At 44.6% G+C, this 5636-nt stretch overlaps 1 non-coding gene across 1 annotated transcript; it reads left to right on the top strand.

Annotated features, from left to right (window-relative positions):
- The first annotated feature begins 2077 nt into the window (after positions 1 to 2077).
- Positions 2078 to 2185, top strand: LOC130958968 (small nucleolar RNA R71). The gene has a single exon (XR_009078066.1). It is a non-coding gene; the product is annotated as a small nucleolar RNA R71 (small nucleolar RNA).
- Positions 2186 to 5636: the final 3451 nt, after the last annotated feature.

Here is a 5636-nt window from a genome sequence, read left to right as displayed (position 1 = left end):
CATCCTTGCACCAAATGGCATCAAAATCCACGTTTTGAGCCTTTTCTGGCGTTAAACGCCGGGCTGGTGCCCATTCCTGGCGTTTAACGCCAGGTTTTGCCCTTTACTGGCGTTTAACGCCAGTCTGGTGCCCCTTTCTGGCGTTAAACGCCCAGAATGGTGCCAGACTGGGCGTTAAACGCCCAACAGCTAGCATTACTGGCGTTTGAACGCCAGCTTCTTCTCCTCCAGGGTGTGCTATTTTTCTTCCTGTTTTTCATTTTGTTTTTGCTTTTTTCATTGTTTTTGTGACTTCTTATGATCATCAACCTACAAAAAAGATAAAATAACAAAAGAAAATAATTAATTATAAAACATTGGGTTGCCTCCCAACAAGCGCTTCTTTACTGTCATTAGCTTGACAGAGGACTCTCATGGAGCCTCAGAGATGCTCAGAACCATGTTGGAACTTCCCAACACCAAACTTAGAGTTTGATTGTGGCCTCCCGACACCAAACTTAGAGTCTGACTGTGGGGGCTCTGTTTGGCTCTGTTTTGAGAGAAGCTCTTCATGCTTCTTCTCCATGATGACAGAGGGATATCCTTGGGCCTTAAACACCAAGGATTCTTCATTCACTTGAATGATCAACTCTCCTCTATCAACATCAATCACAGCCTTTGCTGTGGCTAGGAAGGGTCTGCCAAGGATGATTGATTCATCCATGCACTTCCCAGTCTCTAGGACTATGAAGTCAGTAGGGATGTAATGGTCCTCAATCTTCACCAAGACATTCTCTACAAGTCCATGAGCTTGTTTTCTTGAATTGTCTGCCATCTCTAATGAGATTTTTGCAGCTTGCACCTCAAAGATCCCTAATTTCTCCATTACAGAGAGGGGCATGAGGTTTACACTTGACCCCCAAGTCACACAAGGCCTTCTTGAAGGTCATGGTGCCTATGGTACAAGGTATAGAAAACTTCCCAGGATCCTGCCTCTTTTGAGGTAATTTCTGCCTAGACAAGTCATCCAGTTCTTTGGTGAGCAAGGGAGGTTCATCCTCCCAAGTCTCATTTCCAAATAACTTGTCATTCAGCTTCATGATTGCTCCAAGGTATTTAGCAACTTGCTCCTCAGTGACATACTCCTCCTCTTCAGAGGAAGAATACTCATCAGAGCTCATGAAAGGCAGTAGTAAGTCCAAGGGAATCTCTATGGTCTCAGTTTGAGCCTCAGATTCCCAAGGTTCCTCATTGGGGAACTCATTGGAGGCCAGTGGACGTCCAGTGAGGCCTTCCTCAGTGGCGTTCACTGCCTCTTCTTCCTCCCAGAATTCGGCCATATTTATGGCTTTGCACTCTCCTTTTGGATTTTCTTCAGTGTTACTTGGGAGAGTGCTTGGGGGAAGTTCAGTAATTTTCTTGCTCAGCTGACCTACTTGTCCTTCCAAATTCCTAATGGAGGATCTAGTTTCAGTCATGAAACTTTGAGTGGTTTTGATTAGATCAGAGACCATGGTTGCTAAGTCAGAGGTATTCTGCTTAGAGCTCTCTGTCTGTTGCTGAGAAGATGATGGAAAAGGTTTACCATTGTTAAACCTGTTTCTTCCACCATTATTGTTATTGAAACCTTGTTGAGGTCTCTCTTGATTCTTCCATGAGAGATTTGGGTGACTTCTCCATGAAGAATTATAGGTGTTACCATAGGGTTCTCCCAGGTAATTTACTTCTTCCATTGAAGGGTTCTCAGGATCATAAGCTTCTTCCTCAGATGAAGCATCCTTAGTACTGTTTGGTGCATTTTGCATTCCAGACAGACTTTGAGAAATCAGATTGACTTGTTGAGTCAATATTTTATTCTGAGCCAAAATGGCATTCAGAGTGTCAATTTCAAGAACTCCTTTCTTCTGACTAGTCCCATTGTTCACAGGATTCCTTTCAGAAGTGTACATGAATTGGTTATTTGCAACCATTTCAATCAGTTCTTGAGCTTCAGTAGCGTCTTCTTCAGATGAAGAGATCCTCCAGCAGAGCTATCCAAAGACATCTTGGATAGTTCAGAGAGACCATCATAGAAAATACCTATGATGCTCCATTCAGAAAGCATGTCTGAAGGACATCTTCTGATTAATTGTTTGTATCTTTCCCAAGCTTCATAGAGGGATTCTCCATCCTTCTGTCTGAAGGTTTGGACTTCCACTCTAAGCTTACTCCATCTTTGTGGTGGAAAGAACTTTGCCAAGAAGGCATTGACTAGCTTTTCCCAAGAGTCCAGGCTTTCTTTAGGTTGAGAATCCAACCATATTCTAGCTCTGTCTCTTACAGCAAAAGGGAATAGCATCAGTCTATAGACCTCAGGGTTAACCCCATTAGTCTTGACTGTGTCACAGATTTGCAAGAATTCAGCTAAAAACTGATGAGGATCTTCCATTGGAAGTCCATGGAACTTGTAATTCTGTTGCATTAGAGAAACTAATTGAGGCTTAAGCTCAAAGTTGTTTGCTCCAATGGCAGGGATAGAGATGCTTCTCCCATAGAAATCAGGAGTAGGTGCAGTGAAGTCACCCAGCACCTTCCTTGCATTGTTGGCATTGTTGTTGTTTTCGGCTGCCATGTGTTCTTCTTCCTTGAAGAATTCGGTCAGGTCCTCTAAAGAGAGTTGTGCCTTGGCTTCTCTTAGCTTTCGCTTCAAGGTTCTCTCAAGTTCAGTGTCAGTTTCAACAAGAATGCCTTTGTCTCTGCTCCTGCTCATATGAAAGAGAAGAGAAAAAGAAAATGTGGAATCCTCTATGTCACAGTATAGAGATTCCTTGAAATGTCAGAGGAAAAGAGAAATAGAAAGAAGAAGGAGAAGAAGAATTCGAACTTTAGTTAGATAAGGTTCGAATTGTGCATTCAGAAGGAGTGGTACTCCATAAATAGAAGGATGTGGGAAGGAGGGAAGAGAATTTTCGAAAATTCATTTGAAAGATTTTGAAAAAATTTTGAAAATTTGATTGATAATTTTCGAAAATTAAACGTGAAAAAGAAATCAAGTGATTTTTGAAAAAGATTTTGAAATTAGAAATTAAAAAGATTTGATTGAAAACTATTTTGAAAAAGATGTGGTTAAAAAGATTTAATTGAAAAGTTATGGTTTTAAAAAGATGTGATTGAGAAGATATGATTTGAAAACAATTTTAAAAAGATATGATTTTAAAAATTAATGACTTGCCTAACAAGAAAAGATATGATTCAAACATAAAACCTTCCTCAACAGAAAAGGCAACAATTTTGAGATGTTCAATCAAATCATTAATTGTTAGTAAGTATCTGTTCATACCCTGACCGGGCTCCCCAAACTCGGTCAATCCGTGAAAGGTCCGACCTCGTCCTAAGGTCCACGCCTAGAGGTCGGACCTCGGACAAATAAACTAAGAAGGCCCATCAAAAGGAACGAAGCCCAAGACCTAAAGGCCGAAAAGGCCTAGGAAAAGGCGGTTCCTCAAAGATAGGGATAAAACTCCCAAAAGATAAGATAAGATAAGAATATCTTATCCAGGGAAGATCACGGCCAACTACTATAAATACACTGGAGCACCCAGGTATAACACACATTCTATATTCTACACATATCTGCTTGGACCCATGCTAACTTAAGCATCGGAGTGTCATTGCAGGTACAACCCCCAGCCGCTCAGTACATCAAGCTCGGGCCACAGAACCCCCACCTCGGGTCTTGCCAGACGACCGAGCTACACGTTTCAGGTAACCCTCGGAACATTGGCGCCGTTGCTGGGGACCTGGAAGTCATCCCTTTACCATGGCGGACGACCCTCCCAACAATGACCACGCTACATCAGAACAAGAGGAGGAAGTTGACACCGGAGAACGAACGGACAGCCCTCTATCACCGCGCACTCCAGGAGGAAACAAACAGAATCGCCCAAAGACATCACTCCCAAACAAAGACCCACAAAATCCCGAAAAAGAAAAGAGCTCGGAAATTCTAGAAGCAGTGCGAGCACAGCAAAACCGGCTGAAACAACTCGAAGAGGACATAAAGAAGCAGAAAGAAACTGAACAAGATCTGAGAAGGGAAGCTCGCAAGCGCAGAGAATTAGAAGAAAAACTGCGGAAAATAGAGGCCAACCTGAAGGACCGGACGGAACGCGGCACCACCCCGAAAGCAATCATGATCCCTTCACGCAAGAGATCATGAAGGAGAAGGTACCGCGAAACTTCAAACCACCCGATATGGATCTCTACGACGGCACCACCGATCCAAGTCACCACCTCAGCAACTTCAGAAGTAGAATGTACCTAGTCGACGCCTCCGACGCAATTCGATGCAAAGCCTTCCCTACCACTCTCACCAAGTCGGCCATGAAGTGGTTCGACAACCTGCCGCCAGGATCAATCTCCAGCTTCGAGGACCTAACCAAAAAATTCCTAACAAGGTTCTCTATTCAAAAGGACAAGGCAAAACATGCCCCCAGTCTACTCGGGATCAAACAGGGTAACCAGGAAACTCTCCGAGAATACATGGAGCGATTCAACAAAGCCTGCCTGGACATACAACACCTCCCCACCGAAGCAGCCATCATGGGACTGGCAAACGGCCTAAAAGAGGGACCGTTTAGCCAATCCCTATCCAAACGATACCCGACCTCCCTATACGAGGTGCAGGAGCGGGCAGAAAAATACATCAACATGGAGGAAACCTCCCAGCTTAGAGACCCTCCTAGGAGGGAATCAACCTACCCACTCCGAGATCGAGATCGGGAACAAAAGAAGAAAGAAGAACCCAACTCGGACAAGCCGCGGAAGTACCACAACTACACCCCCCTCCGAGTCTCCCTGGTAGACGTCTACAGAGAAGTATGCCACACCGAAAAGATCCCACCGCCCCGACCTCTAAAACACAAGAGAGCGGGGAGAGATCGGTCCGAATACTGTGAATATCACAAGCTCTATGGTCATTCTACCAACGACTGCCACGACCTAAAGAATGTTATAGAAAAGCTAGCCAGAGAAGGAAAACTCGACAGGTACATAGCAGAAAAAGGAGAAGAGACCAAGAAGAGAAGGAGGGGAGATAACGAAGATCGGACCGAACAAACCCCGCGAACCCCTGAAAGGCACGTACACATGATAAACGGAGGTTTTGCAGGCGGAGGAACGTCCAGATCCTCGCGAAAAAGACACCTCAAAGAAGTCTATCATGTCCGAGAAGACAGTCCCCTGCCCGAGTTACCCACTATCTCATTTACCCGAGAAGATGCTCAAGGGATAATACCCGGGCACGACGATCCAATGGTGATCACCATTATTCTAGCAAACGCCAACTTACATCGAACCCTGATTGACCAGGGAAGCTCAGCAGATATCCTGTTCAAAACGGCCTTCGACAAGCTCGGACTTGAAGAAAAAGAGCTAAAAGCCTATCCCACCGACCTATTTGGGCTAGGGGACACCCCGATCCATCCCTTAGGATACATCTCGCTACACACTACCTTTGGAAGAGGCGAGCAATCTAAAACGTTAAGCATCGACTACATCGTAGTCGACGTCACTTCAGCATACAATGCCCTCATCGGACAACCAACCTTGAACAGACTGGCAGCTATAGTCTCGACCCCACACCTCTGTATGAAGTTCCCTACCACAAAAGGAATCGC

Source organism: Arachis stenosperma, chromosome 10 (genome assembly GCF_014773155.1).
Source record: "Arachis stenosperma cultivar V10309 chromosome 10, arast.V10309.gnm1.PFL2, whole genome shotgun sequence".
NCBI classification, from domain to species: domain Eukaryota; kingdom Viridiplantae; phylum Streptophyta; class Magnoliopsida; order Fabales; family Fabaceae; genus Arachis; species Arachis stenosperma.
This window is presented reverse-complemented; position numbering and strand designations above follow the sequence as displayed.